Genomic DNA, 12,291 nt, shown 5'->3' on the forward strand with positions numbered 1-12,291 from the left:
GCTATAACGAATACTGTGGGGCACAAAATAACAAAGTAGATATGATCCCCTCCCTTAGAGATGAACAATCTAGCAAAGAGAGAAGATATGGACGTGTGGAGCAGGCATATGGCACTGTAGTTAAATTGCTGCTTAGATTGTCTGCATCCTATATTACAGTGACTGGTTTGAGTCCTGGTTAGTCTGCTGCCAATTCAGCTTTCTGATCATGTATCCTGGAAGTCAACAGACAATAGCTTCAGTACTTGAGTCCCTGTCCCCCACACCGGAAGCCAGGATGGAGTTTTGAGATCCTGGCTTTGGGCTTCCAGCTGGCTGTTGCAGGCATTTTGGGAGTGAACCAAGAGATAGAAGGTAGTTTTCTCTTTTTCTCCCTCTCCTTTTCCCTTGCTTTTCCTCCCTCTCCATCTATATTCTTCTCTACATCTGCTATACAAATAAAATATAAATAAATAAAACATAAAAAAGATGTAGATACAGAAGGTGCAATGTGAGGTAAAGATGAAAAAACAGCATGGAAGTCAAGGCATTAAATGCTATAGGAGTTCAGAGGAGGGTGACGTCATATTTGGACATGGCATCCAGGAAAGTCTCATAGAACAGATGATATTTTTTCTGTTCTGAAAATGTGGTTATGGTTTCAACCAGCAAAGAAGAGAGGTTAAAAATGAAGAGGAAGTAGTATGCTACAGGCAGGTGTGTGGAATGCCAGGAGGCCAGTCTGACTGTGATCTGTGGATCCTGCCTATGGGACTAAAAGGCAAAGCTGGGGATGGGGGACAGGTTCTACAAGGCACTCAAGGTCAATCTAGCAGGATATCAAGGAATTATACACTCTAATTGTATTTTAAAGAACATTTATAATTCTTCAGGGAATTATACAAGATACCTGTTTTTTAAAGAACTTATAGGTTGGAAGAAACAGAGATGGAAGGCTGGCATTCCAGTTATGAGCAACTTTTAGTGATGTACACATTTGTGTGTGATGGAAGAGCTGAGGGAAGGAAACAAGCATTTATTAAAATCTCACTGTGGAAGACTAAATGGCTAAATAGGGAAAAGACGTTCTTATTCTGACTAGCAGAATAAAGAAAAAGACAGGAGGAAGTGTATACCCAGGGAGAGCTGGAGAGAGGTTTGAAGTGGAAATTCTAGAAGTAAGAAGAACGCCATAGCCGGCGCCGCAGCTCAATAGGCTAATCCTCCACCTTGCGGCGCTGGCACACTGGGTTCTAGTCCCGGTCGGGCACCGATCCTGTCCCGGTTGCCCCTCTTCCAGGCCAGCTCTCTGCTGTGGCCAGGGAGTGCAGTGGAGGATGGCCCAAGTGCTTGGGCCCTGCACCCGCATGGGAGACCAGGATAAGCACCTGGCTTCTGCCATCGGATCAGCGTGGTGCGCCGGCCGCAGCGCGCCTACCGCGGTGGCCATTGGAGGGTGAACCAATGGCAAAAGGAAGACCTTTCTCTCTGTCTCTCTCTCTCTCACTGTCCACTCTGCCTGTCAAAAAAAAAAAAAAAAAAAAAAAAAAGAACGCCATGGTGCAGGGTGGAAAGTGCAGATGCACAGCAGCAAGGGGGGACACCATCCAGCACCCCCGCAGCTGGAGGGTGGAAGAGACGCCAGGTTCTGAGAGTGAGGGGAGGGAGGACTGCAGTAGCCTGTGTACTGGTGATTTTGCCTGGCGGAGAGCACTGCAGACAGCACTGTCTTTGAGTCTGGCTGAGAGCCCCAGCAGGGAGCAGCGTACCCCCTAATGAAGTGAAGGAAAAGTGCATTTCTTTCTCTCCATCCCCCCACATGGGTGCCTGGAAACCGGAGGGGACAAGGAGCCAGCTTGACACAAGTAGAGGCTACCGCTGCATACATGACTGGCAGATTTTAGCGGAGAGAAGAAGCTATGTTTCCATTGCCTCTGTTTGGCTGGGAGGTGACAGGGAGCTGGGCACCCACTTAGCATTGTGAGGTACTCCCATCCTCCCAAACTATCACAGGCTCTGGGGTTCAAACTGCCAAGGCAGAGCACCCACAGGAAGCTGGCTCTGGAAATGACTGCTTTGTCCATGGATAGGGCAGGCTCTGACGGTAGAGAGGTGATCCTCTGTACTCTGTGAGTGTGGGAGCCTTGTGTGCTGTGACCACGGGAACCCTGTGACTGCACAATAGGGTGTAGGGTATATCTGGGTCTCTGAGCAATCTCTCAGAGGTTCAGAGTGCCCTGAACGCCTAGGGTGGGTCACTGCAGAGGGTTCCATGCTCACACTATGGACTGCACAGATCCTTTGTGTGGTTTATGCACCAGTGTGGGGGAGGGTTGTACCCACTGTGGGCTAACCATGGGCATTGATTTCCTTCGAAGAGAGAAGATGAGGTTGTGATTACACCAATAGGTATGATCATACCCTCCCTTCTGCTGACAATACAGAATATGTACTATGCCCAACTTGGGTGTAACCCTGGATTCTCACCTCAACCTTCAGCACTGACCAGAGCTCCCTGGACACACTTAGCATATACCTCTGGGTATTCACTGAAGGAGCAGAAACTCCTCTAAGCCACAGAGGCACAGTTCAAAAATAAAACCCAAAAGTGGAGTAAATCAACAGGTGTCCTACAAATGCTTGATGTAAATGCAGAAATACAAGAAATAAGAATAAGGAAGACAGCATGACTCCCCAAAGGTACACAACACTTTAATATTAGAATGTGAAGATAAACAGATTGATGAAATAACTGAAAAGGAATACAAAAAACTGATCATAGGACTACTCGGATGCAATGAGAAGCAAATTCATGAATTAAAGAAATCCACACATGACATGGATGAAACAATTTCCCATGATATTGAGATTTTGAAGAGAAATCAAAAAGAAATGCTGGGAATAAACAATTTACTATGTCAAATAAAAAATATGGTGGAAAGCCTTAACAACAGACTTTGTGAGGCAGAAGAAAGAATATACAAGCTGGAAAAAAATTTTTGGAAATATCTCAGACCAAAAAAATGAAGAAATTAGAAAAATTAAAAGCAGTGATGGAGATTTATGGGATATTATCAAATGACCCAACATACAGGTATTAGAAATAAAAGACTGGAATTAGAAGGCCTATTCAGTGAAATAATAACAGAAAATTTCCCTAATTTGAAGATGGAGACCTCCATGTAAAGAAGTCACAAAGAACTCCTGAAAGACATGACTACAATGTATTCAAATTTTCAACAGCAAAACATAAAGAAAAGGTTGTAAAATGTGCACAAGAGAAACACCAGATTACCTTCAGAGGATCTTCAATTAGATTCACAGGTGATTTCTCATCAGAAACCCTACAGGCTATGAGAGGATGGAGAGACACTGTCCAAGTCTTAAAAAACAACAACAACAACAACAACAAAAAAAAAAAAAAAAAAAAAAACCACAAAACTGTCAACCCAGAATAATGTATCCTGCAAAGCTCTCATTTATGAATGAAGGTGAAATAAAGACCTTCCATAATAAACAGAAATTCAAAGTATCTGTCACTACTCATACAACCTTACAAATGATCCTTAAGGATGTGCTACACACAGAAACACAGAAAGGTGGTCATTACAATGAGAGAATGTTAAAGAAAATCTCCTAGCAAAAGTACAACAAAAATCCAAAGCAATCAATAGGAATATTTATGGAAACATTCAGCAGGGCCAAGTCCTTAGTTATCAATAGTAAACTTGAATATAAACAGCCTAAATTCTCCAACTAAAAGACACAGACTGGCTGAATGGATTAAAAACAAGACACATGTATTTGCTGCCTACAAGAAACACACCTCATCATCAAAGATACAAAGCAGACTGAAAGTGAAAGAATGGAAAAAGACATTCCATGCTAAGGGAAAGCAAAAATCAATAGATATAGCTATCCTAATAACAGACAAAATAGTCTCTACCACAAAAAGCATTGAAAGAGACAAAGAAGGGCATTATGTAATGATTGAGAGATCAATTCAATAAGATATGACTATAATAAATTATATGTACCCAATGCCAGGGTACCTGGCTATTTAAAAACAAATGTTAATGGATCTAAAGGGAGACATAGACTCCAATACAATAGTAATAGAGGACTTCACCACCCCACTTATCAATGGAGAGATCAACTAGACAGAAAATCAATGAAGAAGCAAAGCGCTAATCTACACAATGGACCAAATGGACCTAACTAGTATCTGCAGAACATTTCATCCTACAGTTGAAGAATATACATTCCTCACATCAGTGCATAGAACTTTATCTATGACAGACCATATTCTATTCCATAAGGCTAGTTTTAGCAAATTAAAAAACAGTGAAATCATTTCATACATATTTTCTGACCATAATGGAATGAAGCTGGAAATTAACAACTCAAGAATCTCCAGAAAATATTCAAACGCATGGAGGCCGACCAATTTGCTCCTGAAAGAACAAGTGGGTCATAGAAGAAATCAAAAGGAAAATGAAATAGCTTCTACAAATGAACTAAGATGATAATAGAACATATCAAAACTTATGGGATACAGCAAAAGCAGTATTAAGAGGGAAGTTTATAGCAATTAGTGCTTATATGAAGAAATTGGAAAGGCATCAAATAAATGAGCTATCAATACATCTCAAGGACCTAGAAAAACAACCCCCAAATTAGTAGTTGGAAATAAATAATTAGAGTAAAAACAAACAAAATTGAAACAAAAATCAACGAAATAAACAGCTAGGTTTTTGAAAAAAAATAAACAAAATTGATATACTACTGGTCCAAATAACCTAAAAAAAAATAAAAAAGAGGGGGAAGATAAGATCCAAATGAATAGTCAGAAATGAAAAGGAGATGTAACAATGGCTACCAAAGAAATAAAAAAAAATCATCAGGAATTACTACAAATAGCTATATTCCACCAAACTGGACAAGCTAGAAGAAACGGATAGATGCCTGAACACATACAATCCACCAAAATTAAGGCATGAAGACAATGAAAACCTAAATAGGCCAATAACCAAGATGGAGACAGTCAAAATAAACACCTCCCCAACAAAGAAAAGCCCAGGACCAGATGACTTCACTGCTGAATTCTACCAGATGTTTAAAGAAGTTCAAACTATTCAAAACAACTGAAAGGGAGGGTATCCTCCCAAACTCCTTCTATGAGGCCAACATTACAGTAATTCCAACAGCAGGAAAAGATACAACAAAGAAAGAGAACTATAGACATATCCTTTATGAACATATATGCAAAACTCCTCAACAAAATAATAGCAAATATAATCCAACAACACATTGAAAAGATCATTCACCTGAGCCAAGTGAGATTTTTCTCTGGTACGCAGGGTTGATTCAACATATGCAAATCAATTAATGTGACACATCACATTAACAAACTGAAGGAAAAAACCCATATGATTGTCCCAATAGATGCAGAGAAAGCACTTGATAAAGCACATTTTCATAATAAAAACCTTAAACAAATTGTGTATAGAAGGAACATTCCTCAACACAACCAAGGTATATACAATAAACACACAGCCAGTATCTTATTGAATGGGGAAAGATGGAAGCATTTCCACTAAGATTCAGAATCAGAAAGGATTTCCATTTTCACCACTGCTATTCATTAGAGTCCTGGAAGTTTTAGCCAGAGCCATTAGGCAAGGAAAAGAAATCAAAGGGATACAAATTAGAAAGGAGGAAGTCAAATTATCCCTGTTTTCAGATGACATGATTTTTTTTTAACTTTTATTTAATGAATATAAATTTCCAAAGTACAGCTTATGGATTACAATGGCTTCCCCTCCCCCATAACTTCCCTCCCACCCGCAACCCTCCCCTTTCCCGTTCCCTCTCCCCTTCTTGATGTGATTGGAAGGGGAGAGCGAGCGGGAAAGGAGAGGGTTGCAGGTGGGAGGAAAGTTATGGGGGGAGGGGGAAGCCATTGTAATCCATAAGCTGTACTTTGAAATTTATATTCATTAAATAAAAGATTAAAAAAATTTCAATCTCTTTATATACAGAAGATCAGTTTAGTATATATTAAGTAAAGACTTCAACAGTTTGCACGCACATAGCAACACAAAGTGAAAAATACAGATGACATGATTCTATACATAGGTGAACCAAAAGACTCCACTAAGAGACTATTGGAATTCATAAAAGAGTTTGGTAAAGTGGCAGGATATAAAATTAACACACAAAAGTCAATAGCAAGTGTATACACAAACAATCCCATGTCTGAGAAAGGACTTCTAAGATCAGTCCCATTCACGATAGCTACAAAAAATTTAAACATCTTGGAATAAATTTTTAAAAAAGGAAGTGAAAGATATCTTCAATAAAAATCACAAAATGTTAAAAAAAAAGAAATAGAGGTTGGCTCTGTGGCGCAGTGTGTTAAAGCTCCAGCAGGCAGTGCCAGCATCTCACATGGGCGCCGGTTCAAGTCCCAGCTATTCCACTTCTGATCCAGCTCCCTGTTAACGTGTCTGGGAAAAGCAGAGGATGGCCCAAGTGCTTGGGCCCCAGCACCCATTGTGGGAGATCCGGAAGAAGCTCCTGGCTTTGGATCAGCTCAACTCCAGCTATTGTGGCCATTTGGGGAGTGAAGCAGCGGACGGAAGACCTCTCTCTCTCTCTCTTCTTTCTCTCTCTCTCTCTAACTCTGTATTTCAAATAAATAATAAAAATCTTAAAGAGAAAGAGATAGAAGAAGACAAAAAAAATGGAAAAATGTTCCATGTTTGTAGATTGGAAGAATATTATCAAAATGTTCATACTAACTAAAGCAATTTATAGATTCAATGTGATTCCAATCAGAATTCCAATGATATTTTTCTCAGATCTAGAAAAAAAGATGCTAAAATTCATATGGAGACACAAGACTTCAAATAGCTAAAGCAAACAACAAAAACAAAACCAGGTGCACCACAACACTAGATTTTAAGACATACTGTAGGGCAACTGTAATCAAAACAGCCTGGTAGTGGCATAGAAACAGACATGTAGACCAATGAAACAGAACAGAATTCTCGGAAATCAAGTCATGCATCCACAATCAACTAACCTCTGGCAAAGGAGGTAAATTCAATTCCTGGAGAAAGGACAGTATCTTCCACAAACAGTGTTGGGAAAATTGGTCTATATGTGCAGAAATATGAAACAATACCCCTATATTACACCTTATACAGAAATCAACTCATGGTGGATCAAGGATCTAAATCTATGACCTGATATCATCAAATTACTAGAGGAGAATATTGGGGAAACTCTGAAGACATTGGTATAGGCAAAGACTTCTTGGGAAAGACTCTAGAAACATAGGCAATCAAACCAAAAATAGATGAACAGGATTAAATCAATCTAAGAAGCTTCCGCACTGCAGATCACTGCAGATCCAACACTTAACAAAGTCAAAAAGCAACTGAAAGAACAGGAGAAAATATTTGCAAACTATATATCTGATAAACAATTAACATAGAGAATCTATAAAGAGCTAGCTAAAGAAACTCAAAAACAAGAAAACAAATAATACAATTATGAAATGGGCAAAGGACTCGAACAGGTGTTTTTCAAAAGATGACATTAAATTACCAAAAGACACATGAAAAAATGCTCAGGATCACTAGCCAAGAGAGAAATGCAAATCAAAACCACAATGAGATTTTACCTCACCCCAGTCAGAATGGCTCTCATACAGAAATAAAAAAACAATATAATCCACTTTTGGTAGGAATGCAAGCTAGTGCAGCCATTGTGAAAGACAGTATGGAGTTTCCTCAGAAAGCTGAAAATAGATTACCATTTGACCCAGCCAATCCCACTCTTGGGAATTTACCCAAAGGAAATGAAATCAGCCTATGAAAGAGTTACTTGTACCCCTATGTTTACTGAATTCAATTCATAGTAGCTAACATATGGAATAAATCCAGATACCCATAATCTGATAGCTGGGTTAAGAAATTGTGGTACTGATCCACTATGGAATATTACTCAGTTGTAAAAAAGAATGCAATCCTATCTTTGACAAAAAAATAGATGCAAGTGGAAACCATTATACTTAGTGAAATGAGCCAGGCCCAAAAAGACAAATATTATATGTGTTCCCTGATCTGTGGTAACTAATAGAGTACCAACACATGTAATATAATTATTTGTATTGTAATCTGTATTAAATTATTACTGTGCATAAACTGGCTTAAAGTCTAAATGAACATAATTATTGTTTTATAACCACACAGGAAATATTTAGATGTTACACTGTCATTAGCTGTATTTCATTGAAAGAAATTATGAATGACTAATTGACCAAAAAATGTATATTGATGAAATGGTCATTTATACATATAATTACTGTTTATAGCCATTGTCTATAATTCTACTAGAGTCTTTTTGCCTTTTACTTGTTAAACTCATTTGCTGAAGTATTAAGCCTTTTTACTGTAATGTCAATTTAAAATATATTATCTCAAAAACAAAAAAAAAAAAAAAAAGGGAGCAGGAAAGAAGGTGGGAGGGAGGGAGGAAGGAGTGGAATGATCCTGAGGACAGACAGGTCCTCCTTGAAAGCCAGGACAGGGAGATTCTTCTATCCTGACCAACCACAGAAACTTCCCCACTAGACTGAGATCCCAACGCATGGACAGTGCCTTATCTGTAGCTGGATCCCCAGAAGCAAGCTAGTCTGGTGCTTTAGGTATTCAAGAAAAGAGCTGTTATATCGAGTCCAACATATGCCACATATTTTCTGTACTCAACAAAACTACCAAGGAAACAGAACAGTCTGCAAGGTTTTAAGACTACAATTCAAAGGGGGCTCTTTTCACAGATGAGAACCACACCAAACTGTGACAAATTCTGCTCCTAGTCAGATTCTGAGGATGGGATCAGGAGCTAGGCAGCATAGCACTAGGCCAGCTTTGCTGTCGTCCTGTTCTGTTCATTCTGGGCATGCATTCCTTCCCATCATTAGATCCAAGCTCTCCCTTTTTCTAGTTACTGCAACCTTGTCTTGCTCCACAGGTCAGTATTCCTCTCTCTCAACGATGGTTTATTTCTCCCACAAACATGAAAGAAGGTAGAACATTTCCAATACTAACTCTCTGCATGCTGAAACCTGAAAGGCTGCCTGCACTGTAGCGCTTTGCTTATATGCCAAATTCACTGCCTCGGCCTCTGAGACTGCCCCAGGTCTCTGACTACTCCCGCTGATCTGTAGAGACATCTGTCAGACTTGAGCTCTCTCTGGTCTAGCCTGTGCTCCTGGCTTTCTGAAAAGAGTTCAACAAGAGTCACAGAAATAGTAGTGGTAATACTCATACTTAGGTAACACTTGTTACGTGCCAGCTACTGTTCTAGGTAAACATTATTTCTTAACAATCAGCAAATTATTATTAGCCTGATTTTACTGTTAGAAAAAAGCAAAACAACAAACCCAATTCTAAGAGATTAAGTTACTTATCTAATGTGACACTGTATGTAAGTGGCAGAGGTTTATTTTGAACCAAGGCATTCCAGCTGCAGCTTTTCCTCTAACTTCTATGCCTCACACCTTTAATTGCAGTGAGCAGAGAACACACCATTAGAAAACAGACTTACTACCTTACATACCATATTTAATACTAATGATGTCGTACCACTAATAATAAGCTATGAATATTTGCTAATAAACGTATCAGCACTAAGCTACAGATATGAACCTAAAAATCAGCTGAAAAGAAGTATGAATCCTTTCTGTGATTGAAAAACCACACACAGATATTCTGCCTCTAGACAAGTTTAATGAGATAGTAAAACTCACAGCTATTGCTATTTCATGCAGCAAAAATAATCCAAGAGTTCTGGCAGCGAACATAATCATGAATATGACCTTGACAGAGGAGAAACAACTCTGAAGAATTAAGAATAGAAGTAGAGACTTGTTGACATCTTGGCAATCTGACCATTCTGCATACTCTGCACATGTTTCATTGTTATCCATGCAGAAGATGAACACTTGGCTAAATACATTATAACCAGGAATTTAAAAAAGAATTAAATAATATAATAATATCAATATTAATATTTTCCTTGAATTCCTCTTATTTGTATTATTTCTCTAATTTGTTAACCACATAGAAGTTACTTATTTACCTATTTTTTATTTATTTATTTATTTTTGACAGGCAGAGTGGACAGTGAGAGAGAGAGAGAGAAAGGTCTTCCTTTGCCGTTGGTTCACCCTCCAATGGCCGCCACGGCTGGCACCCTGCGGCCAGCACATCGTGCTGATCTGAAGCCAGGAGCCAGGTGCTTCTCCTGGTCTCCCATGGGGTGCAGGGCCCAAGCACTTGGGCCATCCTCCACTGCACTCCCGGGCCATAGCAGAGAGCTGGCCTGGAAGGGGGCAACCGAGAAAGAATCCGGTGTCCCGACTGGGACTAGAGCCCGGGGTGCCGGCGCCGCAGGCGGAGGAATAGCCTATTGAGCTGCGGCGCCGGCCAGAAGTTATTTTTTAAAAAATCTGTGTGTGTCTCTGTGTACCAGAGACTGGAGACATGGGATGAAGACACAAAAGGAGCTTATTTTATAATGGTAAAGCAAGAGCATAAGCAAGTAAGCAAATAAATGAAAAACATAATTTTGAGTAGCCAAAGAGCTATGTGATACATACAGTGGTAGGGGTAGTCGGTTTGCCAATGTACGACATTTGAGCTGGCACCTGATGGGCAAAGTGAGCAGAAGTGATGTTCAAAGGTGACAGAAGAACAAGAGAAATGACTGAGATGGTATGTTCAAGGACAAAAAGGAGGCCAGTGTGGTTGGTGCATGGGGAGAAATGGTGAGCCTGGCACAAGTTCCAGTCCGAGAAATAGGCAGAGCCTAGATGGCCGTGGCAAGAGATTTGAGTTTTGTTTTCAGTATTAGAGGACATCACCTCAGGGTTTTACGTTAGAAGAGTTGTGTGACATGGCTTACCTTCTGAAAATATCACTTCAGCTGCTGTTTGCAGAATGCATTACAAGTAGTAAGCAATGGAACCATAGAAACCAATTAGGAATCAGAGTAGGGAAAGTTGATGGCAGTTTAGACTCAACTTGTACTGGCAGCAACAGAGAAAAAATTACATGGACTAGGAAATATTTTGGAGGCAGAACTGAAAGGCTCTGTTGATAGGTTGGGGAAAAACAGCAATCAGGAATGAACTCCTAGGTAATAGGTGGAAGACTAGGGGAAAATCAAATTGTCAGAGAAATTCAGAATGCTAGAATATTTATAAGTAGAATAATAATAATAATAATAATAATAATACAATGACATCACCAGTACATTTACATTAAGCTCAGGGAAGTAACAAGCAACAAACTTTCCACTATGGGGAATATGATCACTGGTAGATGGTTTTTCTTGATAGGAAATTAACCTACCTCAAACAGTAAGACTGTTTTCAGCTCTGGAAATGAAAACTACTGTCACCCAATTCTGGCATATTTTGTTTTGCAATAAAGTCCTAGAAACTCTTCCTACATGGCAGGCACCTGATAAATGTGCGGTAAACTGAATGTGCTTGTTCCATCACAGTTAGAGCGCATGTAACCTATTCAGAACACGATGAACAGTACAGTTGAGAACCCTGGAGATTGTCAAGGATCAGGAATCTGAATTAATGGCACCATATCCCTCTGCATCCTCAGGCTCTGAAGTCACTCAGCCAACCATGACTGCAAATATGTAGGGAGGTGCTGGTGTGGTGGCACAGAAGGTTAAGCCACTGCTTGTGATAACCTGCATCCCGTAATGGAATGACAGTTGGAGTCCCAGCTGCCCCACTTTCAATCCATTTTCCATCTATTGCTCCTGGGAAGGTAGTGTAAGATGGTCCAAGTACTTGGGCCTCTGCCACCAAAGTGGGAAACCAGGATGGAGTTCCTGTCTCCTGGCTTTGACCTGGCCCAGTCCTGCAGTACTGGCTGTTGTGGTCATTTTGGGGAGTGAACAACAAGATGGAAGAGACCCCCCCCCCCCAATCCATTTAGTCACTATGCCTTTCAAAAAAATAGAAAATACCTGGGGAAAATTGCATCTATACTGAGCATGTTCATTTTTTTCTTGTTATTATTCCCTAAACAATATAGTACAACAGCTATTTACATAGCATTTATGTTGTTTTAGGTACTATAAGCAATGTAGAGATGATTTACAGTCCATGGAAGGATGAGAATAGGTTACATGTAAACATTATGCCATTTTATATTTGTATAGGGGACTTGAATATTGATGAATTCTGGTATCAGCAGGAACCCTGGAATTAAC

At 39.7% G+C, this 12,291-nt stretch overlaps 1 protein-coding gene across 1 annotated transcript in view; it reads right to left on the bottom strand.

Annotated features, from left to right (window-relative positions):
• The window catches only part of VPS13B (vacuolar protein sorting 13 homolog B), a 785,675-nt gene that overhangs the window by 147,161 nt on the left and 626,223 nt on the right, over nt 1-12,291 (bottom strand).

Source organism: Lepus europaeus, chromosome 4 (genome assembly GCF_033115175.1).
Source record: "Lepus europaeus isolate LE1 chromosome 4, mLepTim1.pri, whole genome shotgun sequence".
Lineage (NCBI taxonomy): Eukaryota > Metazoa > Chordata > Mammalia > Lagomorpha > Leporidae > Lepus > Lepus europaeus.